Source organism: Lathamus discolor, chromosome 6 (assembly GCF_037157495.1).
Source record: "Lathamus discolor isolate bLatDis1 chromosome 6, bLatDis1.hap1, whole genome shotgun sequence".
NCBI classification, from domain to species: domain Eukaryota; kingdom Metazoa; phylum Chordata; class Aves; order Psittaciformes; family Psittacidae; genus Lathamus; species Lathamus discolor.
The window spans coordinates 29,109,619-29,137,242 of record NC_088889.1 but is presented as its reverse complement, the minus strand read 5'-3'; the positions used below and the strand labels follow the sequence as shown (position 1 = coordinate 29,137,242).

The 27,624-nt window shown below is 37.9% G+C and overlaps 1 long non-coding RNA gene across 2 annotated transcripts; it reads right to left on the bottom strand.

The window, feature by feature from the left end:
* Positions 1–93: 93 nt before the first annotated feature.
* LOC136017315 (uncharacterized) lies at positions 94–25,630 on the bottom strand. 2 transcript variants are annotated; one of them, XR_010613895.1, is made up of 5 exons: positions 25,498–25,630; positions 7,360–7,425; positions 6,344–6,444; positions 3,336–3,398; positions 94–1,159 (listed from the first exon to the last, which is right to left on the bottom strand). It is a non-coding gene; the product is annotated as an uncharacterized LOC136017315 (long non-coding RNA). The 2 variants fall into 2 exon arrangements; XR_010613894.1 differs by lacking the exons at positions 94–1,159; positions 3,336–3,398 and adding an exon at positions 4,539–6,264.
* Between the last annotated feature and the right edge of the window lie 1,994 nt (positions 25,631–27,624).

Below are 27,624 nucleotides of genomic sequence, written 5' to 3'. Positions count from 1 at the left end.
AAGTTATCCAATAGACAATATTAACCACTAATGGCTATGAGAAATAATCACTTTGAGAGATTGCAAGTAAAGCCATACAATTAAAGGTATTGATTTCTTTTTAAGATGCAATTTTATTTACCACATTCTTCACCTAATACAACATTTTAGTTCTTTATCGTATATTCACATTTATAAGTATTATAACTGGGTCATGTCTAAACACTGATTTATACTCTAACTTAATATTAAATAACTACGGGAATCACTGACAAAAGAGATCAAACTGATTCTCTCTAGCTTTCCATCTCAGGCATATTTTGTAAAATAAAGAGAATTACATAATCACTCCTTTTGCAGATTCATGTACGAGTAATACAGTTTCACAGAAAACAGTCAGATATAAAAATTTATATATTATAATATAAATAATTATTTCTCTTTTGAAGACAAAACATTCACCAGTAAACACCACTTAATGAAAAAGAGTAATTGTAGCTTCTTGGTCTTTGGCTTAACAATAAATATACTTCCCCCTCTATCAAATATAGCATTTCTTTATGACAAGCACATTTAAATGTAACAAACAAAAACCAATAAAACCCACACCCAAACAAGAAAAGGGGTGAATGTGTATTTTCACAAGATACACTAAAGAATGTTCTTGACATTTTATCCATTTTTTTTTCAGTGGCTTTTGAATGAATCTCCAAACTCGTGCAAATCTTCTCATTTACTTTTTCAGTCCTGCAACCTAAACTATCGAGTCTTCCAGATTATCTGAACAGATGAAATGCATCAGTATATTGTCTTAGCTGCAACTAGAAAACAGCATAGTCTACACACATAAAATCAGTAACACAGTTGTTCAGTTCAGTTGTAATACAAAAAGACTCCTGTAGATTTTTTAAATTGGTCTTATACATTTCAAACAACGCATACAAACACATGCAGGTTCTGTTCTAACAATTCAGCTAGTAACTTTATAGTGTTCAAATCTGGCACAACTTTAGATGTTCTGGTTCACTCCCTCTTTGGAACTAGCGCCTTCACAGCTGTTCCTCCACTGCAATTCCACAGCTCTGGGTCTTGGGACACAACCAGGAAGAAACCTGCATATGTGCTATACAAATGCACACAGCAAAGATGGTCACCCTTGACATTCTGATCTACTGAGCATCTGCACATAAAATACACCGATGTTAATCAGTATGTGACTAATCAGATTAAATCAGTCATGTGGCAAGGACAGTAGCATGATACACGGTTTTCCCCAGCCCCTCGTTGAAAGCATTTGGAAACTTTGGGCACTGCTAATTTAAGTGAAGCTTTTCTATGAAGTGACAGCATATGTGTATGAGGAGGGTAGAAAGGAGAAATCATAGTGAAAAGTGTCATCCCCAGCTCTCCCCCCTCCCCCCCCACCAAGGTTATAGATGAAGCTTCCCTTTGATGTATCTAGCTTCCCTTTTTATATTCCAATAAGCACCACACTAATTGGTAACATAAACAAAAAAATCCTTTGAAGAACACAGAGTGTTTATCATGACTACAGTATTTCACTGTAACAGTCTCAGGCTTGCTTCTCTACTTAAATATAGCAACTCATGTGGAAATACAATTAGTGTTTACTTTGTTTAAAATGAGACCTCAGTGTCACAATTGCTCAAAGCTAGAAGAGACCAGGAAAAAATAACAGAACAAGCCTTTTGTGTAGTAAAACTTAAAAGAATGCTTGAGGAATTGGCTCTATCTAAACCCAGCTACTTTATTTTCATAAGTTACTTCAGGTCAGCAGTGCCTCCTCCTTGTTTATTATTCCACCTATTCTGTGTTTCTTTTCCAAATCACAAATACAACTTTGGAAACATATAAAATAGCTGTATCACATCACCAGGAAGGAATCAAGGAAAGAAAACCAACCTTATTTCAGAAAGCTGCTAATAAAAACTAAGCATAGAATCTAATATTCACAATCTCATTTCCTTTACTACACACTTCACCACAGTGATACCAAGTTAGCTACCCCACCACAAGAAGCAAGAGGATTTATACTTATGTACGGTTCCAGCTTGATCTGGAAAAGCTGTGAAACAATATATACTACAATTTCGGTTTCTGTGTATCTTCTTATGAAAGACCTGCCCTAAAGCACAAGCAAAAAGCACTGTCAAAAAAAATTCTGGAGTGCAAAGGAGGAAGTACATGCACATTTGTACCTTGAAGAGTAAGCACAAGCAAAGCAGAACACACTTAAAATAGCTTAAATCCTCTTCCACTGTATGCCAACTCAGGTAAAAAGGGAAAGTTCTCCTGCCTAAACCATCAACGTTACTTCCTGCTATGCTGAAGTTTCCCAGTCCTGGCCTTCATTTGTATGATTTTTATTGTAAGCATACAAGATCTGACAAGATCAATGTCAATGTTATTACAGGAGTAAGCCAGAAAATGAAGTAATTGTATCATTCTAAGTTGCTATTTCAATAGCAAGGAAAAATACCATGCTCTTCAATAAAAGAAAAGGAGTACAGGACCATCTAGAAATAACAAAGGGAAAACACACATCTACTTGAAGAACAGGTTTTAAATTGAAAACATTTGAAATACAAGTACATGTGCTCAGAATCTGTGGACAGAAGTCAACTGAACCTAGCCAACTGAAAGAGAGACAGAGAAAACAGAAGCAGTGAAAAACCCAAAGTAGCCTTGCTCAGCCAGAGTAATAAACGTATCTGCTAAGATGCTCCATATTATTCACAGTACTATTTTGAAAACTGGTAGACCAAGAAACTGTAAGAACTTGCTGAATCCAGATTTGGAGGGTGAAACACCGCAAGTAAGTCCTGCTTTCTGTCGTTTTAAACTAGGTTACAGAAGCTGGATAAAACAGCACAGTGCCCAAGCTTACCTGTTCTACTAAAATAATACTGAAAGGTCCGGTTTTATGACCATTATTCATCATAGTTTCAAGAACAATATCCACAACTCTGTGTCCTTACTTCAATACATATTTATGTGAACAGTGAACTGGAAAGCTAAAACTAACCCCTTGTTCTACTAATTAAGGAATTTAATTTCAGAAGGGCACAAGGTTGGGAATGAACAGTCAACAACACTTAGCCATTTCTTCCAGACTACAGTAATTGTGGAACTGCACTGTAGGTTTTTCAGTCACAGGATTATATCCAAGTTGAAGAAGTCCTCTGATGCAAAAAAAAAACAACAAAACAAAAAACACCCCCACCACCCCCCCAAAAAAAAAACCCAAAAACCTATATATATATTAAAAAAAAAAAAAAAAAAAATCAAGGTTTACTGCACTAAGGAATACAAACCAAACCAAGCAGGGCACTCACCTGAAATAAGACATCCCAGATCTAGTTCTGCTCCAAGGACTGTTTTTAAAACATGGAGTGATACTGAAGTAAACAGAGAAGAGACTAAAGCCCTGCAGATGCATCTTTCAAGTCTTCACCACCATGTGCATGCATTATATTAATTATCAAGTTAATGCAAAGCTACAACTATCTCCTATTACAATAAAATACTTATTACTGCCATGTGCAATTTATTTCATTTGCTTCCATCACTAGCACTGATTTGTAAATTTGTACCCAATATAATCCTTGTGACACAAAAATCAGAAATGCTCTAAAGACACTCTCAACATCAGCAAAAAAAAAAAAGTCAGCCTCAATGGGTTAAAGATAAAAATCCACTTAATCTAAAGCAAATAAACCATGATCTATGAAAAAGAAAAAAAACCCTTGCTGCTTGAATGTTCTCTTACATGAACCCCCAAAGAGTCTGAATACCACATTCTTTATAAACAAGTTTTATGTCCAACTGATACATGAAATATTAAGTTGTTGAAAGATATAACACAGAAAATTATTACTTTGGTAATGGAGGACCAAACAGAAAGAAAACTTTATTTCATATCTGTAACATTTCACAGAGTAGAAGATGAATGTAAATGTTAATTTACAAAATGAAAGTATTCACTGAGAATGTTCCGCATGAGTTACTGCAGAAGTTTGCAGTAAAGTGACTTCTACTTACACTATAAGCAGTCAGTGGCAAGAATTGGTTTTGCCCAAGTGATGGTAAACATACAAGGATTCAGACACCATCTGGTTTCTAAATCTGCTTTTAAAAGTGTACTTTTTAAAAGTATTTGCCTTTTCCTGTGATAGTCTAAAAGCATCACACAAGCATATTTTGTGAATATTACTCCTGTAACTTCAGTTCTCTCAGAGAACTTAGAAAAAAAACCCAAAAAAACCACAAAACCACACACAGCTTTTATTGGGAGGGGGAGGAGAGAGGGCCTGTGAGGGTTTGGGGGGAAGTGTCCAAAACTCAAACATCTTGGAAACAAATGAACAAGTTTCATTTTCATGGGAAGGAGTTTTTGCCCCTTTATTTAAGAGTTGGTATCTAGTATATTCCAAAATTGAAGCACATTGAGATTTCTGTTCCCAACTCAAAATTCAGAGTTTGTAAACAACAACATTAGGCCCAGAAGGTCTAAAGTAAGGAAATACTGTCAAACAGTATTAGTCAATAAGATGAAGGAGAAATCTCTTTAATATTATGCTACCTTTAATGTACAATGCAGCTGCATAAGGCCCTAATCTGTTATCCTTCAAACATGTTTACCACATGCATTGCCTAGCAACAGTTTTTATATTTGGTCTTAGAATATTGTTATTAAACATAAAATCATACTTAAGATCTGTTCCCTTTCAAGAAGGGCAAACAGAATGCACAAATGCTTACAAAACTCAAACGTAAGCATCCCTAAGGGAAACCAGGGAAGCTGATTCTTAAACATAATCACCAATATTCATTGTGGACATTCGTCTTTAACTAGAAGAATTTGCTCTATTTTTCCTGATACAGAACCAGTCTAATAGCACAAGCAGAACACTGGTCTCTAATAGCATACCAAAGCAGCAAAGGCTGTTTTCTGTTGTTCAGAAGTTTCATTAAAGAGATTATTAAATGAAGATTACACTGAGGCTCTACATTTGAATGAGATTCTTCTGAAACATTTCTACAATTAATAGAGTATAGTTAACAGCTGGAATTTCTGTCAAAACTCCTAAATGTCTGTATACAGAAGAGAAATGGAGTAAACATGACACTGAACAGACTCAGAAAAATGCCCAACCCCTCAAGTCCTAAATTTAGTGTTCACTCATTAGTACGACCAAACCCACATTTGAGGCAAAAGCCTAATAAACAGTTTCAGTTGCAATTAGTCTACCTTTATTAACAGAACCAAAACATCACAGTTCACACCAACAAAGCTGTGCTGCTGTACACTGCAACAGTCTATAGTGTATTATACCACTGTATATCAGCATAACATATGTGGGCTGTACGGCATTTACTAGTACAGAAATAAAATGTGAAAATAAAATTCAGTTTTCTGGCGTACCTGTAGTGACAACCAGTGTACATGAGGCATTCAGAGTAACAGTTTACAACAGTGGATGTTTCCCCTTTAACAAATTCAGACATGCAACAGGTTCTGGAACAAGCTCTCATTTTTCAAAATGATATGTATAAGGCCCAGTGCAACAGTCCTAACCATGTAGTTGCTTAATCAGTGGTGCGAAACTGGTGCTATGCAGATTCTTCTACTTTTGCCTCCTTAACACAAGATAAAACATTAAGCATCTGGCAAGGTGAGGATCAGAGAACTTAGATACATTTCTGTGTGTTCATTACTATGTTCTCAAACCACATACCAATCTTTTGTTTTATGTCTCTTTAATTGGCTAGCATCTTTCCCTGTTTTAACTGAATCTCTACTTCAAACTGAAGCACACTATTTATACGGCCTTAACAATTTACCTGCCATTTACTTCCTTCAATGTTTATTTTGTATCTTCTATCTGGAGCAACATATAAATGTAACTCTAATTTTAACCCTTTGTATCACCCCTCTTTTCTCTTCCCACTTTTTCTCTTCCCACCAATTGACTGTATTTCACTGACACAAATGCATTTGAATATAAAATCCACAATAAATATTTACATACATACACACCCCGTTTTAAGAAACTGAGTATATTTTCTAACAGTACTCTGCTTCATAAAAAATATCAAAGCACGTGTTTCATGATAAACAAACATCTTTTTTATCTGTGCCACTGCTGTACCTAACCACCTACATATAAAGTAGCTACTTTCATTATTCTTTTCCAAGACATTCATGGTAAATTTCTGTAATCTCATACATGGAAGTTAGTTTACTCTATGGTCCTGAAGAAGCTTTAAAAAGAAGATAAAAGAATGCAGTGAAGCAATGCTTAAAAATCTGCTTCTCCCATACTGGAAAGCACAACCTTACCGTTTTAATTTCCGCAGTCTCTGTGTTTATGCTTCGTGAACTGCACTTTGACATCATGGTATCAGCTTGTAGATTTATCACATAATTTGCAAGCTTCAGCTCTTAAAAACAACAACAACAAAACTTATGAAGTACAGAAGTGGTTTCAAAAGGGAACTACAATAGCAGGGTTAATTGTAGTGATTCAGCTGCTTATAAGCATTTACATGTGTCAAGACTACACTATAACCTGCTGACAGAAAATGAGCAATTTAAGCCCATCCTGAACATGAATTATTTTTATTTCATATTAGAAAGAAAAATTTAAAAGTGTGATTTAAAAGCCAATTTTTGGTAGTTTAAATATGCAACGAAAGCCTACTTCCCTAATCATATTTACAGGTTATTATGATAACCTGTTCCTGTGAGAAAGACAGTAGCAGTATGCTCCATCTAATTTTACTATGTTCTGTTTAACTGTACTGTTTTCTCCACGAACATGTATTTTCATTTCAGTTGACTTAAATGTAAAAACAAAAAAAAAAATTTGTAATCCGTCCTTTCTTTAAAATATTTCAATTTGAAAGCATAAGTACAGTAAAGTCATGAAAAAGCAACAACCATTTCTTCCTAAGCACATTAACACATTTTTTTTATAAAAGTAAAAATATTGTGCAATTAATATTGTGATTTACATAAAATCACATTTAGCTAAACAAGTAAAATTAGGGAAGATGGCCATTCATGACAAAGAATTTCATAGCTATATTAACCATTCCATAAAACTACAACTTATATCAAAAATACCGTATTTAAACAGACCTGCAGAGTTCAAGATCTAAAATAAAAAATTTCTACAATATATTCACCTAAAGTATGAGTCTTCCCAGACCTAAAGAGAGATTAAGTAATTTTTTTTTTAAATCGATACTGAAAACTTAAATGCAAAAATCTTGATGAAAACTTCTACTCCAATCAGTTCCATAAAGTTAACAAGGAGGACACTCCCAAGATTACTTCAGTATGTTCATTTTTACCTCAAACGCTGATGCTGAGCTTTTCCAGAGTCTCCAAGCCTGCAATTTTGTTTCACCCTAGGTAACCTAAAAGGCAATATAAGAAGAGAGCATTTTAACATGAACTACCATAAAAATCAACCGTGCCATGTGGTAGTCTGCTTTCCTGCATTTTAATATTTAGCTCTGTAGCAATAGCACATGGTCCTTCAAAATCTAATTATCATATGTCCTTTTTTGTCTGGGTACAGACAGGCAGTGTCTGCAAGATCAGCTTTAAATGCTCAGGAGATATTTGCATATTTTGTTTTATCTGCTAAAGTAATTGCTAGCTGAGTCCAACCAGATTTACAGTTTATCTCCCCTGTGCTCCCTCCATGTTTCAGCTAATACTGTACTGAAATCTTGAAGAAATTATCATTCAGCACATTTTAAAAAGATATTTTAAAGAATGTGTTTCCAGAAAACAAAATTAAGAAACAGCTATTGTTTTCTTTTACAACAAGAATATGTAGGGAGCACAGCACAGAAAATCTGATGAGTACTGAGTTCATTTACGTAACAGACCTTCACAAATTTTATTCCTAGAGCTGCATTTTGCATTTGTGTTTGCACCATGCATACATCCTTTTTTCCTGCACAAAATACATTAAATTGCTAAGCTGCAGCAATTAAAACTTATTGTAAATGTTCCTGTTATGCCCATTCATTTATTCACTGCCTCTAAAACATGAGCCAGAATATGTATTCCACTGAACCAGAAAATAGCTGAATGGAAAACTATCACATCTACAGTAAAAATAGAGAAATATATTCCACTCTGTACTTGCAAGAAAACCAGAAATGAACAATAAATACAGCACTTAGTTACCCCACTATATAACAAGTATGAACAGAAAGAAAAGATTCAAGTCTTGTCAGTAAAGCTAATGCCACATACGGCTTCACATAGCAAATTTACTTTATTACCTACTCATAGATGGCAAACACAAAGCACACAGATGAGGAGGTAAGATCTGGGAGAACCAAAAAAAGTATGTAATTCTCCACCAACCACAACAATTTCCTTTGGCACATCAAAGCCATACAACAGAAGACTGCAGCTTTAATCAATTGGCAGACATGAATTACAGTAGGCCCTTTTAACGCTGAAGCCAACATAAAACCAGACAGCCCACATTCCTGAGATGCAGTCAAGTTCTAGTACAAAACGCCAAGCTTATATCACATTAGCATCTAAATGGTAGTGGTGCGCCCACTTAGACAAAAGCCTGTTGCGGGGCAGGGTTGACCATGTACCGCTGCAGACCACAGGCATCTGCAGCTTCCCAAGGATCCCAGAGGACCATGGGCACAGCCAGGGGTTACCACAGCAAACAACCAACTCCTTCAGCACTTACTAACTACAGCATTGGAGTCCAACCTCATAAGAGTTTTTTACCACATTAAAAAAGGAAAATCTTTTTACTCTAGAGTGACCAGTGGCCTTGTTAAAAGCAAGCAAAGGGCTGAAAAGGGAAAATCAATGAGGCTTCTAGAATCTCTTCTATTGAACAGTAACCCTACTTTTTCATAGCAAATAAAGTAACAGCTATTAAGAACTGTTAAGAGCTCAACATTCACAGGTAGGAAGGTGAGAGTTCCAAGATAATGAGCCATTTGGAGTATCCAACTAGACACACCATAAGCACATCAAATATTCTAAGAAAGCAGCAGCAACAGAAAAAAAACCAAAACAATGCAAGAAACAAAACCCAACACTCAACCAAAAACCTAAATCCAAACAGTTCTTATAAAGATATCATGAGAAGCATCCAAGAAGTGAAACACCATTCACTTCCACAAAGCTCCAGTGCCCCAGAAATCTGCAATTAACCAATAGTTAGTTACTTCTCCGAGTCTCAGACAAGATCTTCAAGTATCTTGGCTATTTGCTACTTAACATTTGCTAATACAAACCCCAAGTACTTAAATATACTAGAGCATACAGAATATATCAACAGGCTTTGTAATGCAGTATTTTAAAATAATCATGTTAATACAATGTCTAACTGCTGCTATTAAAAAAAGACCTACAGACGTACTACTGGCAAGAGGCTGAGCCTGAAACACAGACTATCAATGTTCTTGCTCTTCAACATCTACAATTTGAAATTAATCAAGTATTCCCTCCATCTCGGTAATGATGTTCACATTTAAACCATTATTCAAACTGTTAACAACTTGAAAATTATGTTCGTATCTTACAAGAAGATCTACACAACTGGACTCTTAAACTCACAACAGAACTATGGTGAAGTGAATTATCATCTTGCAAATACAAATGAATTCCAGCAAGAATCAAATCCCTGCAGCAGAGGGTAAGGCATAAAAACTACCATTATGACTGCGAAGAAAAAGTCCGTCTGGGCTAGCATCCTGTCTCTATAATTACAGCTGGTCGCAGATGCTGGGGGGGTGGAAGGGCTGACTATAAAGCAGGACCCATCCTCTCTTCCAAGTGTCATCCCAGCAACCTTATATTTAAAATATTTTTCTTTTGTTTATTATGGTACAAACAATAAAGTTAGTCAGAAACCACAATACAAACTCTCTACTGCCTCAGATTAACTCAAACAAAATACACTTAGCATCCAAAGAACTAAGCTTTCTCTTATGAAAGTGAGAAAAAAATTAATAATAAAAAATTACACTCTGGACATAAAAAAAAAATATGAACACTGAAACACAACAGATTTAACAGCAATTAAATTTTTTAATGTAACATTTTCAGGGTTATTTTGAAGCTACTGCTTGAAAATTAACCCACAAAAAAAAAAAAATCAGATCTAAATTTATAGATCTGAATTTATATAGGTAACTACACTATTATTATATCACTATCACAAGAAGGAATAAATGGCCATATCTGTGAATTTATTTATCATTTGGTCCTTTATGTGGGTTACAGATTATTTGCTTGTGATTTAGCTTATTTAAAGGTTAGCTTCCAGCTTTTCAGGCATCTACGTCATTCAACAGGAAGGCAATTAAGCCCACATTAGGGCAGGGAGTTCCCTTTTCCCCAACCTGGGAGCAAGCTGTGAGGCAAGTACAGTTCCGAAGCACCAATTATTCTTGCTTATAAGTAAAAGCAGCAGCTGCCTCCTGAATGTAACCCCATGTGGGGATTTCAATCCCATTATTTGCATAAACATAAATCCTTTCTCTCCATGTGGCATAAAGTCAAGTTCCCCAAAACATGAATGGGTGTTCGACAGTTTTCTGTTATCTCTGTGCCAGTACATCCAAAATTACCAAGATTCCTACATTACAAAAGGCTGTCTCTGAAGTCAGTAATTGCATGATGCAAGACCTGCAGACATTTGGGTTTTAAGTCACCCTCTAGAATTTCCACCGAGTCTAAAGTTAGCGTTCAAATCTATAGATGGTCATAATATCAGTTTCTGTATCACCCAAGAATCAGCATACAAATGATAGGCTTTTTTTTTTTTAATAAAAAAAAGAGTGTTCATTATTAATGATGCATCAAACTAACTCATCCTAATGCAACCTTAAAATACAGAAGTATTATGTACTGGTTGGCACATTATTTACTCCAATTACATTTTGGGCTTTGCAGCTTTTAATCTAACTTCCCAAAAAAGAAAGGCTTCTCACCCTACATGTCTGCACATGTTCTTCCCCTGTAAAGAAGTTGCCAGCACAATACTGGAATTTTCTTTCATGTGAAGCTGGGTTGAAGTCAATATTAAGTTCAGTAAAATATGTGGTATAAAGACTATTTTTGCTCCCAGAAGGCATCAAAAGCTGCTCAGATGCCACAGAATCAAATCTACAGAGAGATAATGGGATGAGTGGAGGATGAGAAGGGAGGCACAGGACATGACAAACAAAAACAAAACACCCCCATACTTTGTTAATTCTTACATTTTATTGGCAAAAAAAAAAAACACAACAAAAAAACCCACAAAAACCCACAAACCAAACCCACATACAAACAACCCAATACTGAACCACTGGAAAGCCACTTCCATAGCACCAGAGTATGTAAGAGTGTCTAGAAGTGTAGACAAAACCATCCTGGAATACAAACATTGTTGCAAGAGCTCTCACACAAGATGAGGGACAGAATTTCCCACATAATTGCAAGACAAGAATATATGTGCCTGACTGTAAAAATTATCTGAATTGATTCCAAAATAGAAAAGGCCATTAGAAAAGGAAATTCTTAGCATTTTATCCATCTGGCTAATCAACTTCTTGTGCAAAGCCATCAGAAAAGGCTTTTATGTGGATTCATTTCTTGTTTTAAGAGTCGAGAATCAACCCGGCCAGTGTTAATTATCTACATGACTCTAATCTCAAATTAACAAGTGTGGTGCATTCTGCAGCATTCATGGACCATGCTAAAAAAACTTTGCACGAAGAAGCACTTTACAAGTATTCCAGGTATTTTAAATTTTCCCTTTATAAAAACTGAAATAACCTTTAACTTAATGCTTTCTATTTGACTCTATTTGAGTCAAACTGAAAACAACTGCTTTCATACCGTGACGCATTACACCTCAGCACAGAAGCAGCTACTTAGATGATACATACCTAGTTGAATACAATGAACATCATGTTAATAAGTTACAGCATGTTATAGATACTGTTGTTTCCTTACACATAAATATATGCATTTAGAATAGAACATTATTGTTTCTTTACATTCTTTACAGTTAAACTAATATAAGATGTCAGCAGGTCACATCAATTAACAATTTTTATTTATTTTAATGCATCAATCTTGCACTTTTCAATATTGCTCCATAAAGCACAGATTTACATAGTTTTGAGCTACATGCACCGGTAAGAAGTCATAGTTACTGCATTTTTAAGAATATAAAGGCAGAAGCTTCATGTAGTATTTTCTTATTACAGTTATTCATAACACTGTTGACCTTCAAAAACAACTGAGATGACAATAAAACTGATTCACATATATCCAAGAATTTACCTGGTGAAAAGATAGCCATGGGAGAGTGAAGTCCCTGCCTGAGGTAAAGTGGCAAAAAAGTAACAGTACATGATGACACATGCTTGTTTTGATTCTTCTCAGTCCTGAGCTACATCGGTAAGAAAAACTGGAATAGTCTGCAAAGATTTGAGGACTTTATCTTGTGCTGTATAATTTAAAAAGTTTTAATTGATTTAAAAAAAAAAAAAAATCTATTCTGAACAGCTGCCTTAAATGGAAGTCTTGGGTTTAAGAGTAAATACAGAATAATCATGATTTGACTTTGAAAAATAAAAATATTCCATACCCAAAATACTCAACTGGAACAGCTTCCTCTCCCCATTATGTGGAATCATAGATGTCTAAAACATAACTGAGAAACTTTAAATTTAGAAGCTTTTTATCCTCTCCTTTAAAAGCTTTTCACATTTTGATCAACTATGAAAGCATAAGGTCAAACAGCAGAACAGCCTACCATGTTAAGAGTTGCAATTTAACCCCTACCACCACCACCTGCAACTAAGCACTAGTGTCCTGGTTTAAACAAAGTCACACAGCTCGTTCACTCACTCTCCCCCCCCAAACCTTCTTTCCCTCCCTCTACTTCTGGAGGGACAGAGAAGAGAATCAAAAAGAATGCAACTCCCACGGGTTGATATAAGAACAGTTTAGTAACTAAGGTATAACACAAATCAGTACTGCTACCACCAATAATAATAATGATAAAGGAAATAACAAGAGGAAAGAATACAACACCTCAACACCAGCTGACCAATAACTCACCCCCCACCCAACCAAGCACCAATCCATACCTACTCCAACCCTGCCTGCAGTGCCCTAGCCCTTCCAGGTAACTCCTTATTATATCCTGGGCATGTCACACTGTGGTATGGAGTATCTCTTTGGCTAGTTTGGGTCAGGTGTCCTGCCTCTGCTTCCTCCTGGCCTCCCCTCCTCCCTGGCAGAGCATGAGGCTCACAAAGTCCTTGGTCAGACTAAACATTACTGAGCAACAACTAAAAACTTTGGGGATATCAGTGCTGTTCCCAGGCCAAAAGTCAAAACACAGTGCTGCACCAGCTACTAGGAAGGAGAAAAATGACTGCTACTGCTGAACCCAGGACAACTAGTAACACTTTCAGTGCAAACGCAAACCAGAAAACTGACAGACTCCCAATTTAACCATTTGTCAATCTTCCACAGTAGCAGAACAAATGCAAGATGAAAAAGAATAACTGAAGATAAAATAGGTATTTCTCTGAATTATATTAGGTATATTAATAGGTATCTTTGCCTGATGCCAAGTCTACATTACAATTATGAATCTTCAGTCCAGTGCAGACCAATTCAATGCAACTTTTCATCTTAGCTCTGCACATTACATATATAGGAATGGATATTATACTATATGCCTAAAAGCTTCAAAACCTTAGGGGCAAAGATAAGTTTATTTTTTAGCCTTCTTTTCTCAGAAAGAAGTGAAAGCTATCACAGCATATAGGCAAAAGCATTCTCCAGTTATGCAAATGAAAGGACTATTCCAGACATCAAAGCATGGTTTACTGAATATGGCATTACTCTATTATTATTGAGGCAGGTTAGAAGGAAAGGTAATGGAATACTGCTGAAAAAAATCCACATTTTCTATATTATTCTCTAAAACCACTCAGGGTTGAGAAATTATGTTTTAAATGAGTTAAATCCCTGTATACAATGCAGTTGAGGGTTTCTGACATTAGCTTGGGTTCTGGAAGCAATTAATACAGTACTGCACCTGTCAATTAATTCTTCTGCTGGGCACAACTCAATTTCCTACGGTTCTTTCCATTTCAGACTGAGTAAGTGACACAGTATTGCACTGAAAGACAGACCTACAGGATTCTGGTCCATAGCCATCAGCTGAAATAAACTCCTTTATTTTGTAACGCTAAAATTCTCTTAACACTGCAATTCTATCTGTCCTGAACTGCGTTTTCACAGCAGAACACAAATATACTAGTTTTAATTTCTTGTCTAAAAATATCACCATGTATTTTGCTTTACCTGGAATTACCATCTCCACAGCATTGGCTATCAAGTAACAGTAGTATCAACAAAAAATATGAAGCAAAAGAATTCTGTCCTGTTCTTATCACACCAGTTGTAGTTTCCACAGAAGTTGTCAATGACTAATATAATCTAATTACCAGAAGTATAATAGCAGTCATTTTACAGGTTGCTTGATTGCAGCAACATTAAACAGTCAACATCAAGCAATCATCAAGGAAAACTGAGGTGTTTTACAGTTTCAGAGTTTTCAGGGAAAAAAATAAAAAATAATAAATAAATAAAAAAAAAAAGCAGCCAAATTCTGTGAGGTCTTCCTGACAACTGCAACTGCAGAGCCTGAACCATGTCTGCTTTCTGCTGGTATCCTAAGCCTCTGCTCTGGATACATCAATTCCTACAAAAAAATAAGTGACAGCCTGGCAGGTACATTTGCTGCAGAAATCCTGGTGATTGACCAAACCCAAAAACAAGCAAACAAACAAAAGAGCTGGGAACTGACAGGAGAATCAGATAAGCAGAAGAACACATCTCCACCATTCTGAATTTGGGAAAAGAAAAATAAGATTCACACACAATCTGACGCAGTTATGGCCGTATCCTTCTTCCAGTCTAGGCAGCTCTGCAGAAACTTTAAATAATTTCACTTAGCTATGAGAACTGAATTAGGAGTACTTTCTTTCCCTCATTTATCCTTGCATTACCTTGCAGATGACCAATTCCAGCAGGTCAGACTGACTATGTAGTTCTCCAGAGGTCAATCAAACCCAGACTCTCTGAAGAGATCCATAAAGCAGCACAGAAGGGGACAGAGCAGAGCAGCTCTTGATGAATAGGTAGCCTGTTAGGCAGAATCAGAAGAAACACTGCCAGCATTTAAATGACAAAGAACTCAATCTAGTTATGAGACAATCAAAGAAAAGAAGCAAGCTTCTGGAAATAAACCAGAAAAACATGAACACAATAAAAATCTTGGAAAATTTGAGACAATTCTGCTTAAAAAAGGAAAACAAAAAAATTACTAAAAAAATTGAGACCAAATAACTGAGTTTTAAAGTAGGGAATAATCAAGTATTTTAAGGTAAATTACCATTAACACCCCAATACAGCAAGCCTGATTAGATCAAAAGTATTAACACTCCATAATTTAATCTGGATTTATACTGGGAAACCTTACATATAAGGTTTCTTATACGGCTAGCCTTTCTGTCAGTTAGAAGCATTTTGGTCTGCAGTTTTACAAACAAGTGCTGCCACATTGACATTATTTACCCTGATTTGCAACTATCAAATACAGGCATCTGATTAATGAGGAGGGTAATGTCACAGCCATTATTAATATTCAAGTAATTATACCATTTAGCTTATTAACTGGTATATTCCATTATATAGTATAATTTTTCCCCTGCTTATTATGCCTATTATGGTGCCTTTGGAAAGAATTTACAACTCAATTAATGCAAATATATCTTAAAGTTATAATAATAATTAAAACTTTAAATTATGCAAAATAAATATTTAAATACAACTGGCTTTCAATTTCATTGACTAATCATTTGATTTTACCAGCTAATGAGCTGCCTTATTTGAGCAGGCATAAACAGATGTACTGAGATGCCTAAAGAGGCAGTAATTGATTGGTATAATGTTCAGAATGATTTAAGCAGAGTACATGCCTACCTAACTTTCACTAGAGATCTGAATGATCTCCCATTCCTTCCTTAGCACTTCTTTCTCAGCTCTGTAAAGGAATATCTCATTTCTCTTCAGTTAACAGATGAACAACAATACCTTTCTTGCACAATAAAAATCAAAAGTAGTATTTCTAGGAAAACTGCATAGCTAGCTTTCACCTTTTTAAAGACTGAATAGACATACTTGCTGAAGGACAGATATAATTCCAACACTCAAAAACCCCTTTCCTTTTCTCCATAACTAGATGTAATTCATTCAAAATTGACCATTTGCATAATTTACAATTCAAGGTACTTCAGCATCTTTCAAACACATATTAAAACTAAATGGTTGGAAGAAAAAAAACCCAACAAATTAAAGCAAAACAAATCCCAGGCTATTAAGTCTAGGCCTTTAAAACTGGCAATATAAAAGCAGTTTTGAAATAAAATTTTAAAGGTATATTGAAGTAATTAAAGTTTGACTTTGCTGCACAGAGAAACCAAGACTAATCAACTAAGGCAATGAAGTTCATTGAAAAAGTAAAAGTGTGTTAAACCTTTATGGGCAAGCTGTCACTGAAAGACTGACCTTACATCCTCTCCAACAGAAGAAGATTAAACACAGAGTATATGCAGAGTTTTAACATGCCATAATTTCACCAAATTGGCATTTCATTTTAGCACTCTCAAGTATGCTCATCAAAATCTGTGCCTGGCTGTACAAACTTTTCCAAAATAATCACATAAGAATATGATCTCTGGTATAGACAAAATACAGAAAAGTCACTTTGTATTTTACCACTTTTCTTTCACTCAGCAGTAAGACAAAATGCTGTATGATAAAGACTCCCAGATCACAGCTTAATGTGCATTTAATATGGCATTGCTATACACACAAGAGCATCACTCTTATTCACCCTTCAACCTGCATGCTGCCTCAAGCCCTGTCTTATGCTGACACAACTGTTCCCAGCTAATTTGTGATATCTAGAGACAGACCATAACAGAATAAGGAAATCACACAGAATAAAATTGTTTCTTAATTAGTCTCCTTAATCCACTTTACCACATAATTTCAGAAATGCTTGCACCAATAAAGCTTAACAACAAATACAACTACCTGGGGATACACAGGTCTTCTCTTTCTAGGCAGAAACGCCATCTAAAATGCATGTCAAACTACCACCGAGATACAGCCTGTGCACCTCAAATGCCTAAAAGGAAGAAGGATTTACTATTTTGAGTAGTATCTCCATGATTGTATCTGTCCTAAATTGAATACAAATATTTTACATTAAACTTTTGTGCATTTCTAATTAATCCTCTAGACAGTATCATAGTAACAAGTGCAAATACTCCTGAATTAAGTATTGGCTATTATTTCATATGAAAATTACACATCTGTCAACTAATACTCCTAGAAGTGCTCCTGTAAATTGAAACTCATAGTGTTAAGCTTAGCCAGCACTTTAAGTGCTGAACTCATTACACTGAAAGACACATTGTTTACTTTTTGGATACTTCTGATCAAAGATATCACGTATCTTAACTGTACCTTTAACTTAACCTTTCAGTTACATGTTTTAACAAAAAACCTAAGTCAATTATCGTCATAAAACCAAGTTTCACCTACTGGAAAAAACACATAGTATGGAAAATCCGCATAACCTTAACCCCATCCCCAGTTCTGTTCTGAATGCACATTTATTGGGTGGGAAGAAACACAATCTTGCTGAAGTTGGGGAAAAAAAAGAAAAATCAAAGTTTTCATAGTCTTGCCTCTCAACTAGTCCAACTTGTTACTTCTGAACTTCCCACATAATTATCTAAAGACATCTGTTGTGGAAGTGTGGGGTCTTTAAGCTTTGAATCTTTGATTTCAAATTAAGGATTACAGATCTCTACCATACTGGTGGTAAATAAACTACAGAGTTCTTCTTTGTTTTTATTTCAGATTTTGTTTGGGGCATGTGGTGTGTTGGTTTGGGGTTTTTTGGTTGCTTGCTTTGTTTTTTTGGTTTTTTTAAATCAGGACAGTGATTTGCCCTTCCTCAACTGAAACCTAAGCACTGCTTTCAATAGCTTTTAAAGCTAATAGAGGTATGCCTGAGACCTTGAACACATGATTACGAAAAAAACAAACAAACAAAAAAAACCCCAAAACACCCCAATCATTTTCAAAAGAACAGGAAGCTGGATAGAGGAAAACTTTTATTTTAGGCAGTTTCTTGCACAGCTCCCTAATTATGGAGTCACGACTACAAATTACTGCTAGATAAAAATGAGAGGTTTTAAACTAGGCATAACTCCAGAACTGAATTTCCCAAGCTAAGAGCTAGAGTCTAAGTGTTCCATCTTGATTATTGCACTCTGATGGTTGTTACCTTTGTGAAAAGGCTGTTAAAAGCTCAGAATAGTAAAGAAATGTAGTTATATCCAATTGCATTTTTATTCCATTTTCGTAACAAACCATAAGCTTCTCCTCCTCCTTCCCCCTCCCTTGCTTTGGTTCATATCCTGGATTTACCACAGCTGATTTTCATATACAAAACCAAAAGATTACTGCAATAGTACACCTTCTTATAACAGCAGGTATTAACCATAGGTAAAAAAGTAGAAGGTTAAGAAAAATATGAAACAACTGTTTTAATTCATAGGTGAGAAGAGAAACCAATATTCATAAAAGAAGACAATCAAGTGGAAAGTAGGATTTGGGGATCAGATTTTATGAGACTGCAGATTCAATCCCATGGCAACCTAGTGCTAGATGAAGTAACCCCACTCTCACTGCTCCTCCCCTTCTCTAAACAGCTTTGACAGTTGTCTGAGTCTTTGGGGAAAAAAGTAGTTCAGCACACTAACAAGTGTTTTGGATTTTTTTTCTTGACCTAGACAAGTTTTCTGCAAGCTGAATTGCACAGTTGATGGTGATCAAATGAGCATTAGAGCTGGCATAAAAAGATAGCTGTCATCCATTTTGACAGCCACTAGACTGCCTACATTACAGAAAACAAGCAAATTGGATTCAAAGGGGTTCTGACTATCACTCAAAACCAGAGACCAGTTTCTCTTCTCTACTGCCAACTGATGCTGAACTCTGTTACACTAATGACAAACCTGAAAATACCAAATCTTCTTGTGGTGTAGTCCAAAACTATTTGAAAGTTGCAAAAGTAAACACCTAGTAGCAGCAGATAGCAGTAACACAATGGATGGATAAAAGATTTTAACAACTGATTAATAGTTGACAGTCAATGTATACATTAGTAGCATTATTGGCATGCTACTCAAAATGCTTGCCAGAAATCATCACCTGCTTCATCATTATGACAGTCACTACCTGCCTGAAAATCACCCAGTAATTCCTTGTAGATCTTCATCCACTGAGATAATAACCAGACAGTAGACAGCTTTAAGAAGTCACAAATTTTGTCACTGAAAACTCACCTTCTACTCAGTTCAAGCAACATAATCTTTAGACCTCCATTTTCCAGGCAATTTAGTATTAATCAAGGCAGATTTCGCCCCCTAACTTCTACACAGCAGAGCATCAACTATGCAAAGATTACCATAGCGAAAACTACTCCTCTCCTGGAAGCTGATCATGTGTTTCTAAAACTGAAGGAGCCAATGAAAGTATTTGGCATTTGTCCAGTCTTTTCTCAATGAACTACTTCAAGATAAAAATGCAGGCCTACATTGCCCATTACCTTCATCAAACCTACACCTTTCTCCAGAGCTTTGTCACCTGTCACAGCTCAAGCTCTTCCCTCTCAAATCCTTCAAAATCCTTCAGTAGACTGTATAGCCACAATTCTTCAGAAAAAGATTTCATTAAGTCATGGTCTTTCTGATTACACAGTAAACAAATCAACCAACCTATTCAGCATATAAGCATACAGACTTGAATACCTGGGTATATTTTTTTTTTATTTATAACCTTTAAAGTATACAATCAGGCAGCTGCTTCTTGTCCTATCAGTTATAGCTTGCTATGCTGCTTTAGTGTCAAAAAAAGTCAAATTAGGAAGCTACTGCTGACAGAGTTCAATATCCTTTGGAAACAATGAAGAATGGAACACTCCTCTACCCCTTTTTACAAGTAGTAAAAAAACTGCAAGGCAGTCCATAGGAATTTGTTTAATTTTCATAAGCTAACAGAAAATGCAGACCTTGCTTACAGGAACTATAAAAATAATGTGAAAGAGAAGGATAATCCCATGGCTCTTAGTAATATGCTTCTATCACTTTCCTCCTGCAGTCTCTGCCATTCATGCTGACTATTCACTGAACGGGTAGAAAACACTCATTTCCTAGGGCCATTTTTTCCTCTTATTTTACCTCATAGAAACAGGAAAGTGTAAGTAGCAAGAAGAATAACTGAAGATTACACACCTATCTTCCTGAGGACTCATAGAGCATACAGGAGAGGTTCAAACTTATGTCAGACAATAATGAAAGATGATCTTCAGTAACTGGAAAGGGGAAAGATCATGTCTTCCCTCCACTCCCCAGGTATTTCTACAGACCTCATATCACTTCTTAATAACTTTATATAGAAAAATTTACAATACATGCATTTAGCTTTAGCAGAAACATAGCAAAGGCTTGTGGGTCACTGAAAAAATTAGAGGCCAAAGCTTTTAGTTGTATTTCTAAGCACTTTTTTATTTTATGTCCTCTTTCAAAAACAAAAGCCTACTAGCCATTGACCATGAAGGTAGCAAGGCAGACAGGACTGTCTGCTCAGACATACGTGAGAAACTGGAAGTCTTTACTTGAAATGGATCACAGGCACTAATATCCTGATCAAAGATGATCAAATACAATCAATGAACATTATAGATTCATAAAGCCATAATTAATAAACCAGTATAAATACAACTCAATGTCTTAATGTACAGAGACAGAATATAAACATCTAAAAAGAGTCTTTGATTTAAGCACTTGAGAATTAAAGGAGGTGGTGAAAATAGAGATCCCCAAATTAACTTGCCAAAAATCAGTGAGAGAAGTCAGGTCCTCTGAATCCCAGACAATGTACTAACCACTAGGTCACCTCTTAGCAACTTCATCTTTAGGTATGTAAGCTTTGTTCATTTCTTCTTGACCAAGAAAATACAGAGCCAAAGTCATCATAAAAAGCAAGTAACAGTTGCAAGAAAGCTGTAAGAAACTTGATCTGCATCAGAAACAAAGCAGACTTTGCAAACAAAAGAACATGAATTGCAAAGTTAGCAAGCCCAGACACATCTGCATAGCCAAATCATCTCAACGGAGTCAAACAAATTAACTTTAAAAAGCAAGATGCATTTCCCTCACTTCCTAAGGGGAGGAAATTTATGCTACCAATAAGTGGGCAGGTCTAAAACTCCAAACTATAAACAGAATATTAAGAAAATTAATTAAAAGAAACCCTAGACCCTTAAGTTTAAGGAGACTGATTGTTTTTTTAACCACTACCTAACTATTAGCATCTCTGCTGGGAAAAAGGATGCAACATGGCTTGACAACTCATGAGGAATCAGAATCCAAAAGAGGAGACTTGACACTGGAAACTGGGTTTTAATAACAGTAAGCGGGGTTTTTTTCTTTATAAATGAAAAAACAAGATGATACTGATGGGCAATTTAAAATATAATAAAAATAAAACTTAAAAAAAATCCCAATGCCTGCTAAAATAGTCCCAACCTGACCATCACTTTTTTCAGCAACTAATCCTAAAGCCAGCAGCCACTCTGCTGCACCTCAGATAAAAAAGCACACTTACCCAGTAAACCTAAAGGAACTGATCCTTTATGAAGAGTAACAGAACATGCAAAACATGGGTAGAAACTGATCACGCCAACTTAAATGCCGTAAGTACTGAACAAAAGAGCAGAGGAAACCAAGCTTTTCTACAATACTATGATCATTTAGCAAGGATCAAGACAGAACACTTTTGGTTCTTTTTCCAGGACTGAAAAGTAACATCTGTGCCAACAGAAACAAGATTCATTAATGGGCTGCATTTCAGTAAAAGCCATGTCAAACAGTACTGAAGTCTTCTTAGATTCAGGTGTATTTATGCAAGAAGTTGGAGAATATTGCTCTTCCTTCTTTTCCCACCTGAGGGCATTTCAACACCTCCAACTGTGCAACAATGCATGTAAATTCCTAGACAGTAGTTTCAGTTCTCTGCTTCTTGACTCCAAAAGCTGCACGAATTTGAAGGTGACAAATGTCAGGGGAAATCTACTTAACTAATGCAATCTGCAATACAGAGCAAAAATAACAGGAATTTGAGATGCACATGCAAGAACTACTAAAATCAAGAGTTCACCCAATACAATATCATGGCATACATTAAAGTGGGCACTGCCTTGTCCTGTGCATTAAGTCTTTTAGAGTGATTATTTTCATTACATCTCTATATTCACCGCATCCCCCCAAATCATCAACACAATCTGAACATCAAACCTTGAAATCCCTACCAAAGATTGCAGTAACTTCAGCTAAAAATAGTTTTTACTATATATCAGGATTTTTGCTCTTCTGGTTTATTGCAATACATATGGAAGTCATGAAAGGCTAGAGGATGAAGACACCTGGGTGGTGTAAAGAAAAATCATGCCTTCTCTACTCTAATCATTCTTAGCCTTCAGGGTAGAGTGTTCTAAAAGCATACTGCACACAATTATAGAGAAGCTCTTATTCCATACAATACTATAATTATAATTGCTTTAAAGGGAGCCACTTCGGGGGGGGGCGGGGAGAAATCGAAATTTCTGTGCTATCAGTCAGAAGAAATTACTGTTGAACATATGACCGTGATGGGATACAGATGATCAGTGGTTACACCGCCAGGCATTAGGATATGAGAACTATCTCGCTGTTCTGCCAACAACCTATCAAGCTCAGTATGCTCCCTAGTTTGTATCACCCACATCAGAGGGAAAAAAAACCAAACCAACCAACCAAACAAAACAAACAACAACAACAAAACAAACAAAAAAAACACAACGCAAAACCCCACAAAAAAAACCACCTTAGGTTTCCTCACAGAGAATTAGGGAATGATGGAACAACCCATTGCAAAGACTGTTTGACCTTCTATCTGCTGCCTGATCAACCAGATCATACCCTGAAGTAAAATTCCTGTCTGTAGTCTTAGCACTTTCTATAATGCTTGTCATCCCTGAAGTATACAATTATTTTCAAAAATCTTTGTGAACTCTTGCTCTCATTTATATTCTACAGCTTATCCAAAATCAAGTGTTTCAACTGCAAGCTCTCCACATTCATTTTATTAAATAGGTCCTTGCTCTTTGAAGAGGGATACACATTTTTGTATTCGGTTTTGCTAGTAATTTGCACTCAGTTACAGATCAGTGCACATTTAACCTGTTCATATTGAAAGTGAACATGAAGTGGAGATACTGAGACTACCATCTGCGCTAAAGCAAATTTGTGCAATCCATTAACTTTTCTGAAAAACAGGAAAAAGTCCTTTACAAATTCCTGAAGTGCAAAATTAGAAATATCTATTTGGCTTCCCTCTGACAGTAACCAATAGATGACATATATGAAGGAGTATAATAGCAGAGCAAACAGGAATACCTTCCACTGACCAGTCACTCACCATGGTGTTTGTGGAGTCTGAAAACATCCTCCTGTGTTTGACAGACTGATGATTTTTCCTACAAATTAATTGTTTCAACTTCCTTGTAAACTTTTGGCATTCCCAACATGCTGCAACACCAGGTGCTTTAGTCACACACGGTGTAAAGGAGCATCTCCTTTGTTTTGAATGTCTGTTATCCCTCCACTGGTACCTCTTTCCCTGGGTGAAAAGCACTAGTCAATTTTTGATCTCTTTTTCTTTTAGGCTATTACAACTTTTTTTTGAGGTAGAAAGGGAAAATATACAAACTGTACTTAGCATTAATCATATGGACCTAGAAAGGATTTATACTGTGAAATACTGATGCCACTTTCTTCTCACATAATCATTAACAGTAGCATTATTTAATTTTTGACTGCTGGGTACTGAGCTGCTGCTTTCACAGAACTGTATCACCAAGGTGCTTTCATGAACTGCAGTAGCTAATTCCAAATTCAGCACTTCTGAATAAACATGTATTTTGTTAATCCCAGGGATTAATAAATAAAATAACAACCCAATGATTATATATGTAAAAGCATTTTCCAGCCTAGTAACATCTTCAAAGCTTATTTAACCACAATGCATCTTGTAGAGACAGACAATGAGAAAGACCCTCTTAAGGGAAGAATTTAGGAGAGTAATTATGGCGTAATAGAACTCAGTTTCCATTTGTATCTATATCAACCTGTTAAAACAAGTACTACCCAACCTGCTGAACATACACATGCAGTTTGCACTTCAACAGAGCATCCAAAATGCCTTATTAAAAGTGTAAAACAGTGTAAACTGAGTGTCTACAAAAGTGTTTCGATTTCTCGTTTTGTTTTGTTTCTCTAAATGTGGTTATCATCACCCAGCCTACCTTCACCCCTTCAGCCCACCACGTAACTCGAAGTTCTTCAACAAAAACACTCAAAACTGCTCATCTGAAGTGCCAATCATCCTCCAGACCTTTAACAAAGTTAACTGATATACTAAAAGTCTCAGTTTTTAAAAGTAATAATATCTGGTTAATGACAATACACAAAAAATAACTTCTTTTTTCCAGATGTATCACAAGCCATTCTGTATTCATTCGTGGTATTTTTAGATTACCTAATACAGCAACAAACTCCAGTGCAAAATCCTTCATCTTTGTAACCTTTTGTTTTTCAAGGTAAGGCCACACAGCGAAAGAACTGCCTTAATCACGCCGCCACTATGTTTTTTACACTTCATGTACTGCCTCCATTTAAACTGGAAGAGGACGGAAAGGAAGCAAAGAGAAGAGCTACGAGTTTCCTACACCGCCTTTAACGTGAGCACAGCAGAGTGGAAACTCTTTTACTACCCTGCGCGGCTTTCCCGAGCCTACCACGACACGGCAGAAGGGCTCTAGGGCCCCCCGGAAGGCCAGGTGCCAGCCCCCTGAGCGCCCGCCTCGGCGTGGCTCCGGCGCGGTTGCCCGAGGGCGCGGAGCCAGAGGAGACAAAGCCGAGGGGGGCCAGAGCGCAGCCCTTGCCACCGCCCCACACGCGAGGCCCGGGCCCTGCCGGCGCCGGGGCCCGCGGGAAGTTGCCAAGGCCGAGCCCAGAGGCCGGTGCTGGCAGCCCCGGGACCCGCTGGGATAGGGACAGAGGCAGGGCAGACCTAACCAGGCTCTGACGGAGGGAGGGCGAGGAGGGAGCTACTGCTGCCATCCCAGCCCGCTCGGCAGCGGCGCCGGGACTGCGGGAGCGCCGACACCCGCGCTTGGCAGCCATGCAGCTCCCAGGGCTAAGGGCAGGCGAGCCCGGGCAGCCATCTCCTACCTGCTCGGACGGGACCCAGCCCGGCGCTTTCCCGCACTACAGGCCGCGTCTCATTGTGCTGCTGCTGCTGCTGCCGCCGCCGCCGCCGCCATTTCCCCGCCGCCTCACTCCCCCCAACTGTCAGGTTCCTCCATTCACCTGGGCCCGGGACAGCCTCCTCCCCCTCCCTTCCCCCTGCGCTGCCGGCTCTACGCAAACAGAGCACCTCCCCCACCTCTCCCACTCATACCAACAGAGGCCGCCCAGCGCCCGCAACGCAAGCCCGTTCCGAGAATTCCACCCTGCGCCGCTCACACACTCCACATCTCCACGCTATGAAAGGAACCAGACAATTGGTGGCGAAAGCCGGGTAAAAGGTGAAAGGTTCAGAGAGCAGCCAATGGGATAGCGGGATACAGCCACGACAGGGGAGCCGCCGGGTGGTCCAGAGGCTCACGTGCGTGCGCACTCCCTTCCCCCCGCCGGAGGGCTGCCTGGCTCTCGGGCCCTGGCGCTATCCGCACGCACGCTCGGGGGCGGGTCTCGCGAGCGCGGGAGCGGCGGGCGGCAGCGCTGAGGCGGCTGTGGCTGTACTCGCCATCTTGGGGGGGGACGGACCTGCCGAGGCCGCCTCGAGGGCAGCGCCTTTCCCACGGAGGCAAGAGCGAGTAGAGCTGGCCTGCCGTGCGGCTTCAGGCAAGCCCTAGGAGAAAGGCGATCCTTTCGGCAGCGTCTGGGCAGAACCGTGCTGGGTCATTGCTGTGTAACAAGATCCCACCTTTCCGTACTTGCAGGCAGTCATTTCCATCAGGAATGGCCTTCCTGCCAAAGGCAAAATGCTGCTTTTCCACCAGGGAGCTGGCGTGCTCAGCTCTTGCTGGTGCTAAGCCCAGAAGGTGGAAGAGAAGGCTGCATGGAGACCTGATAGCAGCCTTCCAGTATCTGAAGGGGGCCTATAGGGATGCTGGACAGGGACTCTTCATCAGGGAGTGTAGTGACAAGACAAGGGGTAATGGGTTAAAACTTAAACAGGGGAAGTTTAGATTGGATATAAGGAAGAACTCTACTGTGAGGGTGAGGAGGCACTGGAATCAATTGCCCACGGAAGCTGTGAATGCTCCATCCCTGCCGGTGTTCAAGGCCAGGTTAGACAGAGCCTTGGGTGAGATGGTTTAGTGTGAGGTGGCCCTGCCCATGGCACGGGGGTTGAAACTAGATGATCCTGAGGTCCTTTCCAACCCTAACTATTCTATGATTTTATGAAGAAAGGACCACTGGAGGTGGTTAAGTTTGTGTACTCCCCAAGCAGCATCACTTTTGTCGTCGTTTAGGGCAGGTTTTTGACTAGCTGGACCTCACTCCAGTGAGGAGTCTTTACACCAGTTTCTTGTCAACACTCACTTGTTTGAGTGACATTCCTGGCTGCTACTATTTTTTTTTTTTTTAAGTGCCCTTTAAACAGCTAAACAGTTAAACCACTTTTTTAAGTGCCTAGATTAAACAGCTGATGTAGGATAACTCTTTTCTGCTCTCAAACCCTTCAGCCACAGATGAAGAACCGAAGGGAAACATGGTGCCAAAACAGGGCAACATAATTCTCTTGTGCCCCTAATGCTGCCATTTTCCAGCATTTATTTTCATTACAACTGACATAAAAGTCTGGAAGCTGCATCTTTAGGAAACTGGAGAAATGTAAGACAATGAGAAGGCTCTTACAAGACTGCCATGCAACACCTGATGTAGAAGGTTCAGGTGTAAGTGTGAATAACTGGTCACTAAGGTAGGACATAGGGCTGGAGTGAATCAGTTTACAAGAGCTAGCATACATGGAGGTACCTTACAGGTTTTTTTTAATTCCAATCTCAGTTAATTCTAATTCCATCATTCCCACCTCCCATGGCATCACCTACCAACATCATTCGCTTTGTGAATGGTGAGAAGATTGAACCCTCCTCAGAGAGATGTAGCTAATAACCAAACCTGCAGGCTTGCTTACTGCATGACTTAGATCCATAGCCACAGCCTGGACCAAATAGATGCTGTGGGCAAGCAATGAAATGGGTAATTCTTGAAAATCATAGAATTATAGAACCATAGAATAGTTAGGGGTGGAAAGGACCTTAAGATCATCTAGTTCCAACCCCCCTG